We start from the raw sequence: 26,945 nt of genomic DNA, 5'->3' as shown, positions 1-26,945 counted from the left end.
ACTCGTTTACTCCTAAAACCTGAGATTTTGCAAAGAACTGAAAAATTCCACTGTTTTCAGAAGGTTGTCTATGAGCTGGGTGTTGGGACTCTGTCTTTAAAGGTGTACACTTTAAATACTTATTTAAAGTACTAAGATTTTGTGGCAAATGAGCTTTATTCTTTCTGCTTTTTCTCACTGATGAAATTCATTAATTTTGAAAGAGCTTCGAGTAGCAGTTTAGACAGTATTGTGGATTCTGAAACATGCACATTAGTTTCAACTTGAATCCTGTAACAGAAGGAAGAAGGAAACAGAGAAAGAGCTACAGATGGTTAGAGATACTGATGAAGTTGTGTCTGATTGACATTTGGGGCTTTAACACTGTGGAAAACACAATAGAGTTTTACTGACTTCAAGTACTGTTCTCGATGAATTCTTGTAAAACCTGTAACAGTTTTGATTAAGTGAATAAATGCTTTGTTTTGAGACTGTTGTTAATTGTGTAATGACACTTTTGTAGAAAGATACAGAAACATTAACCACTAGATGCCTGTATGGCTCTTTAATAAATACACAGTGTACTCCGCTCTAGTCTAGTTCCTGAAATGAGTATTTCTGGTCATAATTGAGTGACCAGCGAGTGTGCTTGAGAAGCACTGAAATGAATGGGCTTCAGTGCTGGAACTATTAACTTTGCAGGTATTCAACGGCTCTGGGCCAATCTTAACATTCATTTCTGAATTTACTGGTAAAGTCATTCCAGTAATTTTACGGTAAATAAAATGAAAGGGGCTAATGTCACAGGTCAGAGCTGATGGGCCAAAGATGATTCTTTCAGTTTTATCATCACTTAGCTGTTAAAAATTCATGTCCATCCAGCATATTTTGCATTCGATCAAACAAACTGGACACAGAGCATTTTGAACAGGAAGATGAAGCTGAGTGTACTACTCTGCTACACACTCAAAAAGAGTAGCTACACACTTTTAGGGCACAGTGTAAGTAGGTGGAGTGGGTCGCAGCATGTGTTTGACAGAGGAAGGGCGTGGCCTCACGATGAAAGGTGAATGACGCAGGTGTAACGCCAGCAGAGGGCACTCAAACTGTGTCCCAAATCACACCCTGAACCTTGCGGTCTGCAAGACTGCAAGTACACATGTAGCATGCCATTTGGGACAAGGCCTATGCACTCAACCGTCTAGTGTATGAGCTACAGTATATACAGTAAGTTATTTCATCATCATCATCAGTCTGATAGCTCCTCCCCTCCAGCTTGTAATTAAAGCTGTGACAGTTGAGTGCATTATCTGGGCATCTAAAGTGCACTTTTCCGTATTAAATTTTTAGCATAAACACATATAGCTACACACTAGACTAAAAAACAGCACAGAATAGTGCATAATAAGAATGTGAACTGGGATGCACCTAAAAGCCAGTTACTTTTGCTGAAATTCATAATGTAACAGGTTTGATAGTTTTCTGATTGTTTATGTTGTCGTGGTCACAGCCATGCTTTATTGTAAATAAACACACAGCCACTGACCAATCAGCATCAAGGACAGCAACTATCCTTTTCATAATGTTTATTAATGAGATTCATTTTGTCTATTTCACAATGAAATCAGTCTAAATTAACGGAAGTAGCCTATACGGTGATATGATGTACAACTTGTTTAAGTATTTTATGTTACAATAAATATATTACTGTGATTTATTTATTTAAAACAGTTGAACATATATATATATATATATATATATATATATATATATATATATATATATATATATATATATATATATATATATACATCTATAGAGGAGTGTGTGGCAGGCTTTGTGTGTTTGGAGCCTCCCCTCGTCCCACCCCTCACTCCTCCGCCATGGAGTGACCCAGACTCCGCTGCGCTTCATCACCGCCGCCATCATCCTCATCCTCATCCTCGCGAACAATAGAGCGGACGCTGCGGGCCCGCGCTGCTCCCGGGATTACCGACACACAGCGAACGATGAGCAGCGGCGTCGACCGGACGGAATAAACACGGCATCGTTTCTGACTCGAACAATCGGCGAAAGATGGCGAACGACTCCCCCGCTAAGAGCCTGGTGGACATCGACCTCGCGTCGCTGCGCGTGAGTGCTTCTCCTCGGCGCGTTTGGCCGCTGTTAGTGCCCCGGGCCCCGGGCCCCGCGCTCAGTGTGTCTCGTGTCGAGCTAATCACGCATTCTCATCGTGCATTCGTCTAATCGAGCGCTATTTTGATTTGAGTATTTTTGTTTTAGTTTTTGTGTTTGTGTTTGAGTTTTCGAGCTGGTGGAAGTGGTCGGCAATGGCACGTACGGACAAGTGTACAAGGTCGGTGTGTTTGAGACTTACAGCATTTAAAACCCTCTTCCCAGCATCCTCGAGACCACTGCTTTATTGTTTTAGACAGAATAGTCATTTCTAGTAAAGTCGAGCGGTTTCATCACACAGATTGAGGGAGAAGGGTGTGATCTGCTGCGCATGCGCAGATACACTCAATGCGACAAAAAACCCCACATCGATTATGAAGCAGCAAGCAGAAGGGATACAGCGAAAACTACTGGGCATGCGCGCGTCAATACAGCGTTATTATTCTCACACTGTACAACAATAATGACTATTTTTGCATTACTGTAAATAGGTAGGTGAAATCGTTAATAAAACACAATCTGGTAGGTAGCAAATTCAGTTTATTGTTATCTTCCGGTCTTTGCTGTATCCCTTCTAGCCCCAACCCAGCAGCAGCATGAGCAGTGATTCCAGGGCTTCACACAGATATAAACGAGTGTCCTGCTGTAGTGCTGGTGCTGTCCTGTTTACATCTCTGTTTTGCCAAAGATTGAGAGAACACCGAATGAAAAGCCAAATAACTGTTCTAGATACTGACAGGATGTTAGTCATATATCACAAGCAGTTTTCCTGACGCATGCTCAGCCTGACTGAAGAAAGAGAGATGATGAGGAAGCAGAGATTTGTTCAGAAAAGCTGCTTTCATTCGTCTTCTGGATCCCTGAGCTGATTCTCATCAATCACAGTGTTTCTAGTGATGAAGAGTGTGTCATCAGTTACTCTCGGATCCGTGAGACCAGCACACGCCAACAGTGAGCGTCTCTGCTGCCCTCCACAGAAACACAGGAGGACCCTCAGTTATCCTCAACTGGTGTTCATGATACTCCAGATCATCTTCACAAAAGAAGATCATTCCGGAGCCAGAGCTACAGGCTAAACCACATCAGCGTCACCACACTTAGACACTTAGAAACGTGTTCCCTGAAACGGATGAATTTGGATCCACGTTACATATAAATACCTTTTCATATAAATACAAAACTAAAACTGAAATAAAACATTAATAACACATAAGTAGTGAATAAATGAGTCATAACTAAAGCACATATGAAAGCATGTATTTCTGTACAACTGGAAATAAGGTGCATTAAAAGTCAATAAATCCTGGATTAATATGAATATTTGAATGAAAAAACATGCAGTATTCAGTAAAATTCTAGTGCATTGAATTGATTAAATCACAGCAGAGTGAGCTGGTTTTTGGATATGGTTAGATTACGTTTATTTTAATAAAGTAGCAGATTTCTGCTATCGTTTTGTTTGGGTGGGTACACCAAATGTTATTTTCTCCTTGCTTCTAGAAAATCCTCAATCTTTCTGCTTTCTAACAGCTTCCTGTGGCCATAAACATTTAATTTTAGTGTGCCTTTTAAGCACTATGTATCATTAAAGTTTCACTGTCATCACAATGTACAGCCTGTGAATGTGCTGTCTACATGGAATAATCACAGTATGAGTGGGGTGTAACTGTAAAACATGAACGTATCTTGAGCTTGTGTGACCACGGACCTTCTTTTATATCACACTGCCAGTGACTCTAGGGCCCCCAGAAGTCTAGGATCGGCTCTGGAAGCAGCTCTGTTTAGTTACTGGCAAAGTGTAGTATACTGGAACTACACTACTGTACGCTGACTACAGGTTTTTCATTTCATTTATGCCTTTAGCAGACACTTTTATCCAAAGCGACTTACAGTGCATTCGGGCTATACATTTTATACTAGTAGGTGTGTTCCTGGGAATTGAATTAGTTTTTCAGGTTTTTTAATTAGTTTGTGAAAGTGTGCAGCAATAAAGGCTTGAAACCATAGTGTAACATTGTTTCTCATGACTTCATAATGGCACATGATTAATTCAGCGCGAGTCATCTCAGAAACAGCTTAATAGATTTAACAGATTTAAAACAGCAGTCAGATCAAATCATGACTCCAGAGAAGGAGATGAGTATGATTGTGCTTCACTGGAGTCACAGCAGGAACACAAGGACCCACAATGCACCACAGGCACACATCAGCAGGAGCGTGAGAGAGGAGACTGTCATAGACTGCTCTGGGACGCTGAGATCTCACATGCATGCAGCTCTTTTAGGCCAGAAACAGCTCGTCATGATCTGGTGTGTTTCAGTGGTTTTTCTAGGCTTGATTGTGTTTATGGCGTGCAGTCTAGCATGTGTTAATGCTTTGTTAAAAAAAACCCACAGTGATCATTTTCTGCTTTTATGAAGCCCTCCCTCAGAAATATGTGTGGGCTCTGATTGGTTAGCTAGTCCAGTGTGTTGTGATTGGCTAAACCACCTCGAGTGTGCATCTAAACGTTCCGCCCCTCTCCTCAGCATCATGAGCTCCGGTTGTATTGTAAACAACGGTGTTGTTAATATCACTTATCAGTTTGAGCCCGGTTGAGAAGCAGAGGATATTATTTTATTAGGATATTATTATATTACTGTAGAGGATCGTGCAGAACCCGTGCAAGCACAAATTTTAATGGTAGGCCTATGTTTTTTGTTTGTTGTCGTCTCATACTTTTAGATACGCTGTTATTTGTAAATGCTACTGTTTATGTTAGCCTTTAATATACGGTTTTATTCTGATTAAAGCTTTAATACAGTATGGCCATGTTTAACGCTTCTCACAGCTGTGTGAAAATAAGTGTATAATTGGAACAGTTTATTGTTGGAGCAGAGCTGAGAGAGAGAGATGCAGAGCAGAGCGATGCGAGGAACTGTATTAACAACCACTGCGTGTGAACCCACTAGAATCATGAGAAGACAGGATGAGAGAGAGAGAGTGAGAGTGTGTGTGTGTGTGTGTGTGTGTGTGTGTGTGTGTGTGTGAGAGTGTGTGTGTGTGTGTGTGTGTGTGTGTGTGAGAGAGAGAGAGTGTGTGTGTGTGTGTGTGTGTGTGTGTGTGTGTGTGTGTTCACTCGGTGAGCTCTGCGCTGAGCAGGTGAGTCTCGTCTGGAGGCCAGGCCTCTTTCACTCTTCAGTGTTCCAAGATAACTTCCGCCGTAACCCTTATATCCATAACACAGGATTGTTGTGATTTACTGATGTACAGTTCATCACAGATGTTTCATTGAAACACAGTTTAGTCATTAATCGGGTGATAAAACGAGGGAAAATGTGCTCATGTTATTCGAGGCATATTTCATGATTTAAAGGGGAGCGCACAAGTCATGCTGATTATGTACAAAAATTCAGAGTCAGATTCTCATTCATCTCAGGACATACATAGACTACACAGACTGTTAGAAACACTAATGTTTATTGTCAAGTTCAACAAAGTTAGATTCATTGACAGTAATGCAGGCGTGATTCTTTTACGCTGCTGATGGAGGCCGGATGTGACGACACTGATGTGGACCGTTATAAGGGAACGATTCCTGAGGGCCAGACCTGAGTTTCCTCATGTGACCGGCAGGTCCAGATGGTCAGCTGGTTCTAATCAGTGGCTCAGAACATGTTCCTGAAGGGTGCTGGAAAGCACTGCTCTGCATTAGTAAGCTCTCGGGAGCTTTGAGGGTCAAATCATCTGAAGAGCCTCCTGTAGTGAACACAGCACTGGAAGTCTGAAGTGCACATGCCATGCTGCCTATTAAGGGCTCTCGATCACCCGTAAGCAGTATTCCCTCTGCATGTGTGACTGTACAGAAAACAGAAACCGCACAAACAGTGTGTCCATCTCTGCTGTAGCTGGCGGTGTGTTGTGGTTTTGTTTGTGTTCATACCTGGATGAATCTGAAAAAGCATTAAGGTCACATGCAGCAGCCGTCTTATAAGTTGTGTCTTTATTCTGGAGTTCGATGTTCATTATAGTGCGCTGGAAGTGTTGAAAGAAGCATGATGATAAGCTCATTTACTGTGATTGGGAAATCCAGGGGGTTCTGATTGTCTTTAATGTTTTCTTTTAGGATTTCTAATTTGGTTTTTAATTCATTTCGAGCAGGATTTGTTTCAGTTGTTTTGTACAGATTTTCAAAGTGTGTCCTCCAAATGTTCCCGTTTTGAATGGCCAGGTCTTCCTGTTGTGGCCTATAGAGCGTGTTCCAGTTGTTCCAGAAGTTACTGGTATTTATTGACTCCTCCATTGCTTGAAATAATTGTTCTGTGTGTTCTTCCTTTTTTACTCGTAGAGTTTGTTTGTACAGTCGAAGGGCTTCGTGATATTGATGGTGGAGCTCTTCATTGTCAGGATCTCTGTGTTTTTGATTTGAAAGATTTCGTACTGTTGTTCGGATATTTTTGCACTCACTGTCAAACCACATTTCTTTGGTGTTTTTTGGTTTCATTTTTGAAGATTTATTTTTCAAATTGCACATGGATGCTGATTGGTGGAATATTTTGGTAATGTCACTAAGTGCCAGATTTATTCCTAATTTATTTTGTGAATATGTGTTCAATATAAATTTTTCCAATATTAATTTGATCGTTTGACTTTCTATTGCATTTTGATAATTTTCTGTGCTGTTATTGGTCCACTTGTAGGGTGGTTGCAGCTTCAGTAAGTGAGAGGGCTGTCTGTGTGATTCTTTGCTATGAGTTCGTCTTAAATATAGTGTAATGTTAGAGTGGTCTGACAGAGGTGTTTGAGGGACTGACTGTGAATGCTCTGAGATGCACTGGGTCAATGTCTGTGATGAAGTAATCTACAGTACTGTTGCCCAAGAAAGAATTAAAGGTGTAACAACCGAAAGAGTCTCCCCGTATGCGACCGTTCACTATGTACAGGCCCAGTGACCGACAGAGATCTAGAAGGCTTTTCCCACTTTTGTTTGTTAATTTGTCATAATTGTTTCTTAGCTGGTATGAGGGCAGAGAGTGGCTGGTGTTTGTGATATATTTGTCTCCCTGTGTGTTGACAAAGTCTGGTTCATTTCCAGTTCTGGCATTTAGATCGCCACACATTACCACATTCCCTTTAGTCTGGAAATGGCTAATCTCGTCCTGCAGGATGGAGATGGTTTCTTCGCTGTAATAGGGGGACTCAGCTGGGGGAAGGTATATAGCACACAAGAATATGGGACGCTCTGTGGAGACAATGTCTTTTTGGATTTTTAACCAAATGTTAAATTTTCCGATTTGTATAGCTGTGATTGAGTCTATGAGGTGTGCTCTATACCATATCAGCATTCCCCCTGACTCTCTGCCCTGAGTCACCCCTCTTAGTTTCGTCGATGGTAGAACTATTTCCCTAAATCCAATTGGACAGCCAGTGGACAAATCTCTAACATTCCATGTTTCCTGTAGTATTACAATGTCAGAATTCTCAATTTCTTTTTTAAAGTCTGAATGTTGGCTCTTGATACCAAAAACAGAGGACCTCTGTCCTTGAATATTCCAACATGTGACTTTCAGGGAATATGAGCTCATTAAATTATCACATTTGTTATTTCAAAACAAGACAGACATCAGTATATTGAATTGACAAATCAAGAAGAATATATTAAATATTATGATCCAAGAAAATAGTGTTCCTCAGTGTCTCTCACTCAACCTCTCTCTCGCTTACTCTTTCTCAGTGTCTCTCTCTCTCTCAGTGTCTCTCACTCTCTCTCAGTGTCTCTCTCTCTCTCAGTGTCTCTCTCTCTCTCAGTGTCTCTCACTCTCTCTCAGTGTCTCTCTCTCTCTCAGTGTGTCTCGTGTGCATGTGCGGAGTGGCTGTGGAGAGCGTGTGAGTGGAAGAGTGTGTGGCGTTCTTGAGTGAGGTTCAAACTTTTCCTTATTTTCTGGGTTTATTCCTTTTGAATATTGCTTTGGATTAGAGGATAGAGAGTCGGGGTGCTGACTTCTGTCAGCATAGCTGATAGAGATGGGCTCAAACTCTGATGGGTTTTCCTGTTTGTCCTGATGCATCAGTGTCCATTGAGAACGTTTTGGTTGCAGTTGGCAGAGAAATAGGTGCACAAAGCATCATGTCTGCTTCTAGAATGAATAAAGCAATGGTTGTTTTTCTGAAAGAAGTTGAAATGGTCAATCATTTAGTGGAGTGTGGTTTGACTGTTCATGATGGTTTTATTCCTGTATTACCCTTGTCTAACCTATCGAAAAAGGTAATGTTGTCAAACGTACCTCCGTTTATCTCTGATAAAGCGCTTGAGGATATTTTAACTCGTTTAAGACGATTAAGATGATTCCTCTGGGTTTGAAAACCCCGGAGTTGAAACATGTCATGTCATTCAGGCGTCAGGCTGTTATGATACTGAGTGCTGAATTTGCAACGCTTGACGTGTCGGTTAAACTAACGGTGCTTGGAAAAGATTACACAATCTTTATTAGCACTGAGTCCATGAAATGTTTTATTTGTGGAAAATATGGTCACATTAAAACAGCCTGTCATCTGGTTAAAGAGGCTCAAACGGCAAGAAATGGAGTTGAATCTAATTCAGGGCAGATTTTGAATGCTCCAGAGAGTAGCGATCTGTCTGAAGTGACTAGTGAAAGTGCATCGACTGATCCGAGCGCGGAAAGGCCTGCGCTTACTGACATCGGAGAGCAGTTGCATCAAGGTTGTAGTGGTGATATAAATGAGATTGTTGATAAAATAGCTGATGCTGGACAGAGTGGAACTAACGACAGTGGGCAGGCTGTTGTTGAGTTAGAGCAACCTAGAGACCAAGATCGGCCTATAGTGAGTGATGGCTTGAATGAGACGCAGGCATTAAGTAGTAACGTGTCTGACATTGATGCTTCAAAATCGCAAGTAATGGATAGTGATTCGGACGGTGATTATTCAGAGTCGATTGCTGATGAATTGTCTGAAACTAATTCACAGGGAAGTATTGTTGGGAGAGTTGCAAAGTCTCGTTATTATACTGTGGAACAAATTAATGACTTTTTAAATGCAACAAAAAAAATCAGAGAAAGCCAGAGATCGAAATGTTCTTTGTTGTTGATTTAAGGCTTTTTGTTGAGTGCTAGTTGCCATGAAGAAGGCCACTTTAGATGAACTAGATCAGCCTAAGCGCTACCGACTTAAAAAGTTTGTGAGTGCTGTCAGAAAAAGACTGAAAAAACCCCTTAAAGAGTCATGATGAACAGGATATATTGGATTATGTGTCTTTTCTCTTTTTTAATCCTCATGGCTTCCTTTAACATCGGATCTTTAAATATAAATGGCTGTAGGGATGTACAGAAGAGAACTACTTTAAGTATTTACACCTTAAAAAAGCGGATGTGATTATGTTACAGGAGACACATACCGATGCCTGTAATGAAGTTGACTGGACAAACGAATGGTTGGGTAATATTGGCCTTAGTCATGGCACGAATCTGAGTGCTGGTGTTGCGTTTTTTAATTTCAAAACGAGTAAAAAAATGATCCAGACTTTCTAGAAATATTACCTGGACACTTATTACGTGCTGATATAACAATAGACAATAATAGTTTTTCATTTTTTAACATTTATGCTCCTAATATAGGAAATGAACGAACTGTGTTTTTTGGAAAACTTTCTGAAGAATTGTTAAAATGTCCTCAGGATAACATTGTTATAATAGGTGGTGATTTCAATTGTACTGTAGATCACAAATTAGATAGAAACCATGAGGAAATGTCTTTCTTTTGATTGCTTGATTGATAAGTAATTTGCCGGTTTTATGGTTCTGTTTGTCGGTTTGTTATCTTTGGATCAAGAAAGGCTTTTGACAGGGTTGACCATGTCTTTCTGTTTGATACTTTGATCAAGCTTTTGGTTTTGGGGATAATTTTATTTCAAAAATTAAACTTTTATATACTGAGGCTACATGTATGATTAAAATAGCTGGAGGATTAAGTATCACTATAAAAGCAGAAAGAGGTAATAGACAGGGTTGTCCTCTCTCAGGTCAATTGTACAGTATTCATTTCATTTCATTTTCATTTTATTGTCAACAATGTGGAAATTTGCCTTCGGTCTCATAAAAACAACAATCAAACCAACAACAACAAGAACAACAAGACTAACACACAGACATCTTCAGGGCAAAATGCAGTACAGCAGTAGCAATTACGTTACAATACATCAACGGGACGTGTTGTTCAACGTCCGAATTGCATTAGGAATAAAAGAATTTTTAAAAATATTACGATTTGCCCTAGTTACTTTGTAACGTCTGGCAGAGGGAAGGAGTTCAAACTCCCTATTGAGTGGATGAGTGGGATCGTTTGTTATTTTAAAAGCTTTTTTCCTGAGAACTTCCTCGTACATGGAACTTAATTGTTTCTGATTTGTCCCTATGATTTTTGAGGCGAGGTTTACTATTCTCTGCAGCTTACTTCTCCCTTTTACGTTTAAATTACCATACCACATCGCCATGTTAAAAGTTAGAATACTCTCTATCAGATTCTTATAGACTGTTTGCATAATGTGCTTGCTCACTCTGAAAGAGCTGAGCTTGCGCAGTAGATGGAGACGTTGGTTACAAGTTTTAAAAATGTAGTCTGTGTTTTCACCGAAATTTAGATTAGAATCAATATCTTCAATATTGTAATTGAAACTTTGCTGTGTAAATTGAGGATAGGGCTAATGGGTCTACAGGTTAACACCCTACACTCCAACATCAAACTTTCAGCATACGCTGATGATGTCGGGAACAAAATGACATTCAGATGCTAAAGGAGGCTTTACACTGTTATGGTAAAGCCTCTTCAGCTGTTGTTAACTGGGGTAAATGTGATGCTCTGTGGTGTGGAAGAGATTTTAAAGGTCCAGTACTTCCTGGTGGTTTAAAGTGGGGAAAGAGCAGGTTTTAAATATTTAGGGGTATTTATAGGGACAGAAGAGTACCAAAGAAAAAACTGGGAGGGCCTTGTGGAGAAAGTGTGTGCTCGGTTGTCTAAATGGAAATGGTTGCTACCCCAGCTATCCTACAGGGGGAGGGTGCTAGTTTGTAATAATTTGGTTGCATCTTCTTTATGGCACAAAATGTCAATAATTGAGCCTCCTGATGATCTGGTGAGAGATATCCAGCAGCGACTAGGGGATTTTTTCTGGTCAGGCCATCATTGGTTAAAGGCGGTGGTGTTGTATTTGCCTGTACTGGAAGGAGGCCAGGGGCTGATTGATGTCGCATCAAGAATAAAGGCCTTCAGAATCCAAACAACACGAAGATTGCTTTATGAGGAGGATGTGAGTTGGGCAGGAATTGGTTGTGCTCTCCTGAGGAGAGCGGGAAACATGGGCCTAGATCTTCATCTCTTCCTTATGGATGTTAACAAGCTGAACCTTTCTGGACTGAGCTCCTTTTATAGATCAATTTTAAGATCATGGACACTTTTTAAGTTTTCACGGAGTGGAAATGGATCACAGAGTCTATGGCTGAAAGAAGAACCACTACTTTTTAATCTTGAATTGGATTTGGACATTTCTAAATCAGAGACTCTTAGAAAAGCCATGTGGAAAGCAAATATTATAAAAATTGGTCATCTAATGGAAACTACAAGATGGATTACTGCGGAAGTTTTTGCTTCAAAAATGGGACTAAGATCAATCAGAGTGGCACAGACAATGTTGAATCAGATTTTAGAGTCACTACCACAGGACTATAGACTGGGAATGGAGTCTTTTAATAATGAGGTGGATAAATGTGTGTTTCCAGAGCTAAGTGTCTCTGCAGAGACTGGAACTTGGCAAGAAAAGAAAGGTAGCTTGCTATCCTTTAAAGCATCTCAGCTGTTCCGTGATGCTGGAAAGAAAGACATTTACACTCTCTGTGTTAAAACATGGCATTTTAAAACACTAGAGAGTGTCAAAGAATCCAAATGGCAGGAGATGTTTGGGCTAGACGCTTCCCCTAAAGGTAGCTGGAGGTCCTTGTACAAACCACCCCTGGAGAAAAGGTATGTGGAAGTTCTGTGGAGAATTGTACACGGGTATTATAGCTACAAACAGATACAGAGCACACCTTGACCCACAGGTAGGGAGGGGGTGTCCTTTATGTGGTGAACAGGAAACGGTTTTTCATTTGTTCCTGTAGTGTGAAAGGCTTCAGCCTCTTTTTTTACAAATTGGAAGAGTGGTGTAATACTTTGGGGGAAGTTTTTATGCTGGTTTATTTCATTTATGGACCAAAATTTAGCAGAAATAGAAGGGAAGTTCATTTTTTAATTAATTTCTTAACTGGGCAGGCAAAACTAGCAATATGGTTGTCACGAAAAAAGCTCTTGAATGATGATGGATCAATTGATGTGGTGTCCATTTTAAATGGATTATTAAAATCTCGTATTAAGATCGAATTTACTTTCTATAATTTGATCAGTGATATCGAATTGTTCAAAAATAAATGGGGAGTAAATCAATGTTTTTGTGATGTTGATGATGGTTGTTTGGGAATTTATATTTGAGTGTAACTGTGTGTTGAGAAAGATGGGTATAGAGTTTTATAAAGAACTGTTTGGTAATATGGACTGTGATGTTGGTTGTATGGACCAGCTCATAAGAGCTCTTCCTAAATTAGGACCTGAGGACAAAAAGTCATTGTACGTAATGATTTCTTTTGATGAAATGTCTAAAGCAGTGCAACAACTTTCTACAGTAAAATCACCAGGAGTTGATGATTTACAAGCGGAATTTTATAAAGTTTTTTAGGGTGTTTTAGGTAAAGATTTGTGTAATGTATTTTGTGAATGTTTTAAAAGAGGTTATTTACCAGTCAGCTGTCAGAGAGTGGTGTTCTCACTTCAGCCAAAAAGTGGAGACTAGGGGTGTGCAGCGAAGCCAGTATTTGTATCTGTATCAATCACAAAATTATTAGGAATTGCTCCGTTTCTTCTTCTACTTCTTCTTCTTCTTCTTCTTCTTCTCCAAAATGAATTGCATTTTTGAGGGCCTAAACATGCTCCAAAACTCCCGAAACTTTGCACATGCATCAGAACTGGCGAAAATTTACATCTGATATAGGTTTCAGAAGTGGGTGTGGCAAAATGGCTTGATAGCGCCACCTGGAAAATTTCAACGGAGTGTGCTTCGAGCTACGTTTTATGTACATGCATAAAAATCGGTACACACGTGTAACACACCATTAACAAAAAAGTCTCTTGGGACAAAATCCAAACACCAACAGGAAGAACATTATTTTGATTTTCCTGTACGATTTTTGTGCAGTTTTTGCCATTTCCATGCCTCGTACTTTGACGAACTCCTCCTACAGTTTTAATCGGATCATCTTCATAAGACCTTTTTGATGTTAAATTGCGAAAGTTTTGAGTTTTCGTCAAGGGGTGTGTCCCTGGCGGCCTGACAAACTTTGATGTTTCGCCATGAAACAGGAAATTGCAGTAACTCAGGCAAGCAATGTCCGATCTGCCCCAAACTTCACAGATTTGATTAGAGTCCTGTCCTGAACACATCAACATGCCCATATTCAGTTATAGTCATAGCGCCACCTGCTGGCAACAGGAAGTGTCATGTGTAACACTGTTATGGACTCCTAGCAACATATTAAAAAGCATCAACAAGTGTTAAATAGGCTGGAAACATTCTAGAAGCATGCTAAAATATGCTAGCAAAACTTAGCTAAGTGCTAAAGCATGCTATTAATGCAGTGAAGTAGAACATTACTGTAACTCGTGCATACTATGTCCAATCTGCTTCAAGCTTCACAAGTTTGATTAGAGTCCTGGCCTGAAGATATCTACATGGTCATATTTGGTTATAGTTATAGCGCCACCTACTGGCAACAGGAAGTGACATGTTTTACAATTTTATGCACCATTAGATTACAACACAGTAAAATATGCCATAGTGTGCAAATCATGCTAGGAATATTCTAAAACATGCTAGCAACATTTACTATGTGCTAAAGGATGCTATTAATACTGTGAAACAGGAAGTTGTTGTAACTCATACATTCAATGCCCAATCTGCCCCAAACTTCGCATGTTTTATAAGAGTCCTGGCCTGAACACATCTAAAGGCCAACATTCACTTATAATTGTAGCGCCACCTGCTGGCAACAGGAAATGACTTATTTTGTCATTTTGTAGTGCCACTGCAATATCTGGTCTGCCCAAAGTTCATGTATTTGATATGGGTCCTGGCCTGAACTCATCTTTAGGCAAATATTTATTTAGTCTTAGCGCCACCTGCTGGCAACAGGAAATTACTTCTTTTACACTAACTTAAACATGCAATGTCTGATCTGCCCGAAAATGTCTGATCTGCCCGAAACTTTGCATGTTCGGTAAGAGTCCTGGCCTGAAGACATTTACATGCCGATATTCAGTTATAATCATAGCGCCACCTGTTGGGAGCAAGAAATGTGGCACAACTGTTTGATTGGCAGTCGCGCTGTGCTTATTCATTCGTGTATCATATTGTAGCCTTATAAGGTTTAAATCATTGCCTTTTATATATACACAAATAGAAGAACATGTATGATGTAATATTTTAGGTAATATTAGACCTGCTCTTGCCAAGCTCTGATTTCTGAGAGATGCACGCGTGGCAACAGCAATGCGGTGTGTGATTTGCGCTCTTTTAATTCATAAAGTTTACGTTCATTCACTTCACACACTCACTGAGTGAATTTAGAGGTGTGTGTAAAATATTGCGCTGATCCCTTGCCTCACCTGTGAATCTAGCAAACACCAGACTGTGCTGCAGCCTCAGCTGAATATTCGGGCAGAACTATTCATTATCTGTTATTCGTTTTTGAAGCCATTATCCGTGCCTTTCCGAATAAGGTATTCGGCTTCGGGCACACCCCTCGTGAAGACCTAGGTTTGTTGAAGAATTGGCGCCCAGTGTCTTTAATGTGTCTAGACTATAAAATACTGTCTAAATGTGTGGCTAATAGGGTGAAAAATGTTTTGCATATTGTGGTGGAAAGAGAACTGTATTCTGTATTCTGGGGCGTACAATAATAGACAATTTATTTCTTATGAGGTATGTAATTGATATGTCTTTTAGGAACAATCTTGATGTGGGTTTTTTATCTATTGACCAAGAGAAAGCCTTTGATCGTGTGGGTCATGAATCTCTTTTTAATGTCTTAAAAGCTTTTGGATTTGGGGAGAATATTATTTTGTGGATAAAATTACTGTATGAAGGGGTTTCGGTTATGCTTAAGATAGGAGGTGGCCTGAGTTGTCCAGTTCCTGTTGAAAGAGGAATCCGGCAGGGATGTCCTCTATCATCAACTTCCTGAAGGATTAAAATGGGGAAGGGAAGGTATTAAAGTGTTGGGGGTGTTTTTAGGCAATGATCAGTATAAAGAAAAGAACTGGGAGGGTTTGCTGGAAAAGGTGGTTGCCAAATTGTGTAAATGGAATTGGCTATTACCCAAGTTATCCTATAGGGGCAGGGTCTTGATTGCAAATAATCCGATTGCCTCTATTTTATGGCACAGACTGAATGTACTTGAGCCACCAGATGACTTTATTAAGAACATTCAGAGAAAATTGGTGGATTTCTTCTGGTCTGGTCAAAAATGGATTCCTGGGCCGGCACTTTATCTAGCAGTGCATGAAGGAGGGCAAAGCCTGATAGACGTGCGAAGTCGCATACATGCATTTAGACTACAGGCAGCAAAGAACTGGAGGTTTGGTTGCTAGCTGAAGGGCAGCGCTGTATTCCAGCATAAATACTGACCGTGTGTTTTGACAGAGGGTCATGATCAGAGTGTACCACACACCGCTGAAGGATCCTGAACAATGGGTTCATATCAGGAACAAACATCTGCCCTCTGACTAAACACACTGCTTTTTTCCTCCAGTGTCGATTGTTTTTCTTTGTGTTGGCCAATGAGGCGTGAGCTTCAGGTCACATGTCCAGAGCCTGCAGACACACGGATGGAGCTTTAGGTGGCGCTGAAACACTGTGAACTGATTAACAGATGTGTTTGACTCCGCACACACTGAACACATGCTTGCATGTGAAATATAACACACACGTCCACACTGATGCTCATCCTGGCTTTATTTGTGACGGACTGGACATTTAATGTGGCTGGAGTTAAGAGATGTGAGCAGACACTTTGGCATCTGTGTTTCTGTCTTAGATGAAGCTCAATTCTCTCTCAGCTGCTGCTGAACTAGCTTCATCTGTGCCTCCTGGAGAAAAGCATGCATTCATCATCATTCCACAGGCCCTGATAATCAAACACTGCTGTTTCACATACATACAGATAGAAGCATGATTCACAGCCCCCGGGAGAGCTGGTGATCATGTGACCTCAGCGGGAGGCTCGGATTGGCTGTGGGTTTGTAACCAGGCAGAGAGGGACTGTGGCATCTCTCGTACAGTAGCTGTGTTATTGGTTCTGGATCAGTGATGCTGATTATCACGTGTGTGTGAGGAAACCCCTCTCACCAGCCTAAACCAGACAGTCAGGATTAAACAAGTCTGTCTATTATTAACATGTTCGCACATAGTATTAAAAAACAACCATCATGTATTATACATAAACTGAATGCTACATTATAAAACGGTATTTATTTGGTCATATTTTCAGATTATAGCTCACTGATTCCTGCACTGTTTCAGTGTCGTGTCCTGAACTCTAAATTGTTCAAAGACTTCAAAGAGTTCATAAGGACACAGTAATAATAATTCATATGAACTGATAGAAGAAAGACGTGATTGTTATCATAATTGTTATACATTATGATTTTTAAAGTGGGTCTGTTGTGCTTTTGAATTTTTTTAGTTTTAGTTAAAGTGTATGTCATTGTTTGAGAATAATAAAAAAAAAGATCTGCAAGGTTTGAAAGTTCAGTTCACAAACGGCTCGTTCGGACTACAGCACGCTGCTTCTGGACATGGACCTTTCTCACAGTCCCATGTTTCTCAGCAGCAGAAGTCGTCACAGCTCTATAGCAGTGAGTGGGAGACTACCACACATTTATATTTTGCATTTCCATTTTCTCAAAGAGCAAAAGAAAAACTCCTTTATAGTCTTTTCACAACTTTCAAAAAGAGAAGAAATTTAGAGACTGATAATGTCAGTCAGTAGAGAGGGTGATTTAGCATGATTAACTAACGATCTGGTCAACATAAAGTTCTTTGTTTGAAGCACAATTCTACAAGAAAGGTAACTTACTGAAAAAGTGTTGGTGCTTTAAGTGCTTCACTGAGCTGAATTTGAAACTTAAAACATCTCAAGATAAATTAAATAAAAAGAAAATCTAAATTAAGTGTTTTAAGGGCTTCAAACTGAACATCTCATGGCTCAGTGTCTTATGGACTATCCTCCATTGCAGTCACATGCCCCTCGGATGGCCATCTCCTGTAGTTTGGTCTTCTTGATCTTTGGCCTTGGCTAAACTCTCTCTAGCATCAAAATCTTCCAGACTTGGTCCCTCCACACTGATTCTGATCAGATCTTCACTGTGTCTGAATGAAGGGATGCTCTAGTGTCTGATCTGAACAGCTGAACACTCCCTAAACAGCTTATACTACAGTGTTGGTTTTTTGTATTATCTTAAGGTTTTGTATGTAATAGCAAAGTGATTATATTTCGATTCGTAGATTAGATTTTTTTTTTTAAGTAACGACCAAGCGGCCAGCATTAGACAGTGAGCCTATGTTTGATCAGTTTAGCCTTCTCAAATCATCACGACTTGCCTAAAATAAAATCTATAGATATAAAACAGTTCAATCATATAAGAATGTTTAAACGTTAGACCTAGATAAATGTGCGCTATATCCAATAGTGTGACGCCAGCGTGATCACTTGCATTTTTCAGTGGATATGCTATCATTTTTGCTCATAAAGGTAAGAGTAATAGCTCATTCGTAACTGCAAAGTGTCTACTTTTATTTGTGTGCACTCACAATATCAACAAAATGATGCTCTTTCTGTAGTGTCGTCTTTAACAGGAGTACAAAAATGAACCAAAACTCAGTGAAAACATGCCTCACAGACATGATAAATATATCTATAGAAAGCTCAAAATGACTACTAAATGAAATAAAACAAATCAAAAACAAAAACTCTTTCATTATAATCATAATCTGTAAAGATGCACTTCTCTCTAAAGGCGCGTCTGAGGAGATAAATAGAAAAAATCAAAATCTTTATTCTTACGACACAGACTCAGAAAACACTAGTTTATTAGTAAATAATTAAAATATCTCCTTACTATTTCCCCCGTCACATTTATGGTAATTACTTTTGCCAGTGCTTTGCGGCAAGCTTGAGCCTATTGCGTGTATTTGAACGCAGAACTGTTCAGCTGCGCTGCTGCTGCGGGACACTAAACACCGTCGAGCCGCTCTTGACAGTCACGGAGCACGGTCTCGTGTTGTTTCCACCAGCATGGCAATATTTTTCATCACTAATTGATGAATGTCTAAAATATAAAAGTAAGGAGAAGTCACAACCCTAATCATAACCTTATATAGCCTTACCATACAGTAATGCAAATACAGTAATAGTGTGTTATATTCGCAGTTAACGACAGAAAGGATACAGCTACAGGAAACCAACAATAAATATTTTTTTCTACCTATTAGATTACATTTTATTGAAGTCTACACCTTCCCTAACCTTAAACCTACTCTTACAATAATGCAAATACATTAAATGTTGTTTAGCATGAGAAAAAGGACGCAATATTGATGTGCAGATGCTCAGTAAACCCTGGTAGGAAAATCGTATGGGTAGGATAAAATGTCAGGACACCGGCCCGTGTCTGAACTATGACGTGAAAATTATCCCGAAGCCCGGCTCGAGGGGCGTAAAAAAGTCTGGGTCCGTCGGGCTCGGGCTCAAATGCAGGGCTCTAGTGTCTGTTGTTGAACCACAGGGAGACTTTCAGAGTCGCGGAGACTTTATTTTCCCTCGAACGGCTGGTCGCACTGGTGCGACCTATGATTTTTTTTTAGTTGCACCATTTAGAAATTAGGCCGCATGTATGACCAAATTGGTCGCACAGACACTTATCCCACGAGACGAGACTGGGTTCACGAGAACGAGACGAGACAAGATTTTTAGACTTTTTTTTTTAAAAGAAATCCTCAGTGATGAAATATATAGGATACCCAAACTATAAACTTTTATCCCAGTATTTATGTTAATTAAATGTCTGTAGTTGTGGGCGATATGGAAAAAATATCATATCATGATTTTTTTTTTTTGAAATATCACGATTCACGATTTTATCATGATTCTTTGTCATGTTGGTTTTTTGATTTTGCAAGTTGTATTACAGCCAAACTAATGTCCCTATTATAAAGACAAAGCCTTTCAAGGTAAAAAAAAAAAAAGAATGGCAGATATTTAGGCTGAAGAGGGCAAAGATAAAAATCTTTGTTCTTATTTTTAATAACAAAGATAAAAGAATGACAAAGATACACATTACAACTACACATAATATGCAAATAAAACAAACAGTGCTTTATTTTTAGGTACAAAAGGTGCATTTAGAAGGAGCATTCAAGAAATTGAATGAACAAATATAAAAATAAAACACTATATAAACTGATTCCTTGTCACAGTTATGGACTTCTGTTCTTACATCTTGTTTAGTTAATTAATTAGCCCCACACTTGTTTCTGTTCCCCACTGATTACGTTCACAGTATTTAAAAATCTGTGTTCTCCATTTTTGCTTTGTCCGCTGTTGATGTTAGATTATTTAGATTTGTGTTTGGATGTGCCCTTTTTCTCCTGTGGATCATTAAAAGAACTATTTTGATATCTCCGTCGTTGTGCGCTTGTTTTACACACCAACACGTGTGACAGAATAGCGGACCCTAAAGTGAGTAAGTTTAGTGGCGTTTTTCTTTCTTTTTGGTTTTGTTTTTCCCCTCTCTCGGTATGGCTTTACCAGCTGTCCAGCTCCTGTGCCTGGAGCAGTTGGACCGTTCACTGGAGGACCACACCAAGGACTTTATCGATCCGGCGTGTCTTGCTCTTTTCCAATTCCAATAGCTCTGTGTTTTTTTTTTTTTATTACTGAGGGATGGGTGTGAGGTGCGAGTATCTGGGGTTGATCCCAAAGAGGATTTCAACGCTTTCTTGGAGTGGGTGCTGGAGAATAACGGATCACCATTCACCGTCTGCCCCGCTGAGGAGGATATCTCCAGCCCTACTCCCGAACCAGCCAGCCGTCATCCCACAGCACGGAATTACTGCATGAGCCCACTGCAGACGGAGAGCCTGAGCCCGCTGGGACTGAGCTGATCGTCGCCATGGAGCCTGAGCCTCCAGCATTATCTGACCAAGTGCATGAGCCGGCAACATTGTCCGTTCCCAAGGGAGTTTTGGTGGAGATCGAGGGCTTGGAGGGAAGCCCCGCCCACACTCCCGCCAGTGAGGGTGAGCTGCAACTGGATCCTCTGTGTCACCCTGGCTCTCTGTCTGCTCGGCTCCATCCTGGGCTCCTCATCCATCGGCTCAGTCTCCATCAGTTGGCCCCCTGGTGTTGTGGGCTCTTACTCCACCATGGCTCCTCCCGCCGTCGACTCCACCGTGGGCCACCATCCTGGCTGGCCTCTGGAGCTCCATCTGGCTCCTCCTGCTCCGGGCTCCCCCCTGGCTCCTCCCTCCATCCACTCCACCCTGGCACTATGGTCTGTGCTCCCTCTCCATTGCCTGCCCCACGCCTGCCTCCTGAACCCCCACCCTCCCTCCGATGGACTATTTCTGTCGGTGCAGGGATGCACCATTCAGGGAGGGGGCGAACTGTCACAGTTATGGACTTCTGTTCTTTCTGAATTTCCTTATTTGGTCATGTTCCTTTTCTTTTTTAGTTAATTAATTAGCTACACACCTGTTTCTGTTCCCCACTGATTACGTTCCTAGTATTTAAAAATATGTTTTTTTTTTTTTTTTTTTTTTTTTTTTTTTTGCTTTGTCCGCTATTGATGTTAGATTATTTGGATTTGTGTTTGGATGTGCCCTTTTTCTCCTGTAGATCATCAAAAGATCTATTTTGATATTTTGATTCTTGTTTTACACACCAACACGTGACATTCCTAAAGCAACGGTATTAAAGTTCTTCAGTCAAGAGCAGCGAGTGATTTTTCTCTTTGTGTTTTGTTGTTTTATTATCGTTAAAGGAATAGTTCACCCAAAAATAAAAATTCTGTCAGCTGTCTGTCAATTCTGTCATACCACCATTTATACCACCATTTACTCAGTCAAAAGTTGTTTTAAACCTGAATGAGTTTCTTTCTTCTGCTGAACATATACGCTATTCTGAGGAACGTGGAAAACCAAACAGTTGCTGGTCCACAGTGACTTCCAGAGTATTTTTTGCTACTATCAAATTCAGTGTGGACCAGCAACTGTTTGGTTGCCCACATTCTTCAAAATATCTTCTTTTGTGTTCAGCAGAAGAGAGAAATGAATACAGGTTTGGGACAACGTGACAGTGAGTAAATAATGACAGAGATTAAATTTTAGGGTGAACTATCCCTTTAATGACAGTCGCATGTTTAATAGACCTACTGTCAAGTCAAGTCACCTTTATTTATATAGCGCTTTAAACAAAAAAGATTGCGTCAAAGCAACTGAACAACATTAATTAGGAAAACCGTGTCAATAATGCAAAATGACAGTTAAATTTCTGTCCCTTTAAGACCTGCACGCATCTAATATACAGGCATGTATACGTTTTTCTCTCAACTGTTTACTTTCATTTTAGACATAATCAACTGAGTCTACATGTAAACCTTGTGTTTTGACCGTATTAGCAAAAAAGATAACTTAGCTCAATAATCAGGCGCTGTTTGACAGGCTTTAGCGCGCATGCTTCGGGTGTTTTCTAATGTTTAATGATTCTGTTACAGGTCATTTTTTATTGAAAACCTTATGGACTTTGTCTTTTTAGTATTTAAAGTTAAAAAGGCGGCATCAAGCCAAGCTGACACTTTTTCCAAGTTACTTGTTAACTTTCTTCAGTTCCTACCAGATGTTTAAATAACCGTGTCATCAGCATACATATGAAGAATCACATCAGGACACACTTCTGGAAGATCATTAATATAAATACTAAAAAGAATAGGACCCAAAATAGTTCCCTGAGGAATTCCTGTTTCAATATTATGAGGAACTGACTTAATATTATTAATGACAACACTTTGTTCCCAACTTTTAAATGCAAGTTAGCGTGTTCAAGACTGCCTGGGAGCAGAGATGCTTCAGTAATGTAAAATAATAAGATAATGCATTTTTGGAACACTCCAGCATAAAAATCTATTTTAGTACATCCCAAAAACCAAATCACGACTTCATTAAAGCACATAATAGGACCCCTTTAAGTCAAGTCAAGTCAAATCTGCTTTTTTGTCAATTCTTTCACATGTACAGCACATACATACAGAGAATTAAAATTGCATCACTCTCAGACCCTTGGTGCATACAGATAACACTAACACTAGAACATTAAATACAGATTAAATAAAATATAAAGTACAACTATACAAATATACAAATAGGTCATGTAAAAAAAAAGATAAGTAAAGCAGCACAAGGCACATGGCAGATAGAGTGCAAACCAGTGAAGTAAACAGTTCAGATATAATGATTGTAGTGCAAAAGCGCTTATTCAGTCTGATTAAAGTGACAAAAATCTCAGAGAGCAGTTCTTTATTTAAACTGACAGAAGATGTGGTTGAATGAGGTCAGTTAACTGCTGAATGAGGTAGAGAGCAGACCAATGCTGCACAAAGTGTCTGGTGCAGGTCACAGTGTGTTAATGGGAGCCGGGGTTTGGGGGGGGGGGGGACTGAGGTTCAGAGTTCAGTGGTGCCTGGGGCAGAAGAGGGATGGGGGGGCAAGTTCGGGAGCGAGTTCAGCTTCCTGACAGCCTGATGGATGAAGGTGTTCTTCAGTCTGCTGGTCCTGGCCTGGAGACTCTGCAGTCTCCTCCCTGATGGCAGCAGACTGAAGAAGCTGTGTGACGGGTGAGTGGGGTCACCTGCAATGCAGAGGGCTTTGTGAGTGAGACGGGTTCCGTAAATGTCCTGGAGGGAGGGGAGAGAGACACCAATGATCTTCTCAGCTGCTCTCACTATGCGTTGAAGGGTATTCCGGCAGGACGCGTTGCAGGTGCCATACCACACAGTGATGCAGCTGGTCAGAATGCTCTCGATGGTGCCTCTGTAGAAGGTGCACATGATGGGGGCCGGGGCTCTGGCTCTTCTTAATGAGACGTTTAGTGATGTGTGAGCATTGCTCATCAGATCTGGGGAGCAGAAGCTCAGTTCTGTCTGGGAATAATGACCCATCTCATGTTTGGATGAACTGACCAAATACCCTGGTACTCTCCAGAAAGGAGAATTAAACACAAAGGGGTACAGTTGTGGTTCCTGAGGCTCAGCTCATGTTTTCTGAAGGCACAGCTGGGTGAATGAAGCTTGCAGAGCACTGTGTTGAGCTTGATTTGGGCTGTTAAGGTTGGCTGTAGAGTTATGTGAAGTTTTTCTCACTCTAGTGTATGGTGTTGTTGTAAATGGAGGAAGAGATTTGAAGTACCTCCACTTTTGCATGCAACCTTTTTACAGATGGAATGTTTTTGCTGCTCATCCAATCTCTTAAATCTCCAAATAATTGAGCTAGGGCTGCAACCACTGATCTGGTTATTTGATAACTTCTTTTATTAAACAAATAATTGTATGAATGCAATTTTAATGAGTGTTTTAAACAAGTTATTCCACATTCTGCCTGATGTTATCCTCTGAAACAGCACGGACTGAAGGCTGTGACAACAAGGATCTATCTCTAGCTGACTGTATCAGTAAACATTACATTATAAAAGAGAAAGAAGTGATTGTTTATTAAAGCGAGGGTTAGAGGTCTGAGGAGCACACTCACTCATCTGAACATAGTAATCATGTTACATTAGATTTATCTCACTACCATCGTCCTTGTGCCATATGAAGAACTTGAAACCTACTTATAACGTCTAACAACAAATACTTGAGCAAAATGTATATTTTAGTCCGAATCTTTGTGATCCGTCTGTCTGTCTTTGCACGTACTCAATTTCTTCAGTGAACTCGCTTTCTGTCAAGACATGAGCCTTGATTCAGAGTGGATATGCTGTGAATTTACTGTGAAATGCAAGGAAACACGTCTCTGACAGCACAGATATCTGTCAGATCAGCAGACAGCAGGCCGTGCTAAACCACATGCTGATGAATCTGAAGCTCTTTCAGATCAGCTCAACCTCAAACTCACATTGATTCTGAAAATACATCCATATACTTTACAAAATCAAAACACCAGCCAGCCCATTTCAGACCATCTGATCCTGATGGGGGGCTTTCTCAAGCACCACAGCTATGACGAGACAGTGACACGTCACAGTTAAAATCCCCTCCTAGAACTAATGCATGACAATGGAGATCTAACAAGAAAGATAAAGTTCAGCAAGAATTAAAGTGTCATCAAAAACAGAGTTTCTGTTATAATTCTATAACAGGCTGAATGAATGCATCAGAATGAAGGTGTGGTGTGATGGTCCCTCGCTCTCTCCTCTCTCTCCAGTCTGAAGATCAGAGATCAGCACAGATACATCACAAATTACCAGTGCTTGCTCATCAGCTGCAGGGCTCACAAAATTTGTAAATATAGAAAATCAGATAGGAGTTTAAATGTCAATCAAAAATATTTTTAGTACTCAAATATCAACAAATATGAAGGAAGGAATCTTATTTCACTATTTATAGGGTATCTGCAGAACTTTTAAAAATAAATTTAAGTCAATTTATGACCCATTTTGAGAGCTGCACAAGTAAAATGAACACCAGGTGAGTGGTGTTGGTATGTCTATGGTAACATACAGTATTGAGCCTTAAAATGACATGATTTACAGTTCAGATACAGGTTTTGACAAAAACAAAAATCTTATACAACAACATTTCAGCCTTTAGACCATTTTTATGAAAAAGGATAAATCAAGCATATAAATTATGGCAATTTAAAACATATACACTGGTGTGAAAAAGTGTTGGCCTGATTTCTTATTTTTTTGCATGTTTGTCACACTTTAATGTTTCAGATCATCAAACAAATTTAAATATTAGTCAAAGATAACACAACTAAACACAGCATGCAGTTTTTAAGTGAAGGTTTTTATTATTAAGGGAAAACAAAATCCAAAACTACATGGCCCTGTGTGAAGAAGAATTTTATTTCTTTTATTATTCTCAAACAATGACAGTTGGAAGGAATCATGGATGAAATAAAGGGATAGTTCACCCAAAAATGGAAGTTCTGTCATTAATTACTCACCCTCATGTCGTTTAGGACGGACATCATTAAAGTACTTCCTGTGACTCCAGTGGTTTCACCTCAGTTTTATGAAGCACTTGAGTCACACTGTTCTGGGCTTTGTTTGTGTAAGTTACATTGCTGTCTGTGGAGGTTCAGAAAGCTCTCTGATTTCATCAGAAATATCTTGATTTGTGTTTGGAAGATGAATGAAGGTCTTCGGTCAGGCATACACCGTGTGATTTATGACTGATTTTGCGTGTGAGCAGTCAGGTTGTATCTCGAGGAACGGACCGTACAGTGAGCACATGAATCCTGAGGTTTACTTGTACAGTGAGAGCTGCTGTTTAACAGAAACACTGCTGAAACTATCACTTTAAGACTGTCATCTTGCCACAAAACTCTGATAGACTGTGGCTCGAGAAGAGAGATATTATTCTGTCTCAGAATAAAATTACCTACTTGATTAAGTCTTCAAGAACAAAACACTGTTTCTCAAAGTATTTCATTACAAATTACTGTAACAGCTCGTTTCTTTAAAGCTGTTACTCTGAGGGGTTCAACAGATTTTTAACATGCACTGATTTAAATACTTTTTTATTAATATCATTTGTTAATATATTTATTTGAATCCTAATTTATTCTTCCCACAAGTATATATATACAGGTACAAAAACCAACGAATAAACCATAATTAATTTAAATGTACAGTGAGTCAATGAGTTGAAATAAACTTATCGTTCCATGTACAGTTGAAGTACGAGAACTGAAGAGTGTGATGTAATGTTAGTAGTCCTGTAATCCACTGTGTCGTTGGCGTTCGGCGCGTCGCTGTCCTGCGTGCCGCTTTGATGAACCCACACACGCGGTGGTTTTACTTCCGGCGTCGTAGACAATACACCTCTTATCCAGAGGTGATTTAAGAGGCATCCAGTCAATGACACAAATAAAGAAATCATTTGAAGAACAGACAGGTCTAGACAGAGACAAATAAAGTCCTTTAGTGGAGCAAAAACTTAGAGAGTTCTCAACAAAGGACTTTAGATGAGCAAGTAGGTAGCTTGAGCTCAACCATATGGTTCTCCTCGACCAAACGAGCTGACTTACTCTATGGTGATCCAGCTTAAATGTCCAGTTACCTCCTCAAGCTGCTCCTAGTGGTTCTACATGTGACCCAACAAGAATAGTGGAGAACTACAATAATAAAACCATTACATTACATTAAATAAGACTTTTTTTCATCCAGCAAAATACAAATGACAAAATACTCAGAAGTAATTAATTATGTGTTTTAAATACATTTACTTAACTACTGGCCATCTCTGGCTGCAGGAGAGTGAGTGGTGTGATGGAGTGAAAGTCTTCTCTCTGTGAGTGGAGCTCTTGTGCTGGACAGTGCCTGGAGTAAACTAGCTCAGAGAGGAGGGTCCGAGGAGAACTCTCCAGCATCCCTTTA

The 26,945-nt window shown here is 40.0% G+C and overlaps 1 protein-coding gene across 4 annotated transcripts in view; it reads left to right on the top strand.

Moving 5' to 3' along the window:
* Positions 1–2,274: 2,274 nt before the first annotated feature.
* LOC109066495 (mitogen-activated protein kinase kinase kinase kinase 4) overlaps positions 2,275–26,945 on the top strand; it is a 59,739-nt gene continuing 35,068 nt past the window's right edge. For 3 of the 4 annotated variants that reach the window (XM_042763262.1, XM_042763261.1, XM_042763260.1), the window contains exon 1: positions 2,284–2,335. The gene's annotated coding sequence lies outside the window, so the exon portion shown is untranslated. Of the gene's footprint in view, positions 2,336–26,945 lie in introns of all 4 variants that reach the window. The other variant, XM_042763259.1, reaches the window with a different exon arrangement.

This window comes from Cyprinus carpio, chromosome A9 (genome assembly GCF_018340385.1).
Source record: "Cyprinus carpio isolate SPL01 chromosome A9, ASM1834038v1, whole genome shotgun sequence".
In the NCBI taxonomy this organism is placed as follows: Eukaryota; Metazoa; Chordata; class Actinopteri; order Cypriniformes; family Cyprinidae; genus Cyprinus; species Cyprinus carpio.
The sequence above is the reverse complement of the archived record's forward strand: the minus strand, read 5'-3'. Positions and strand labels throughout refer to the sequence as shown.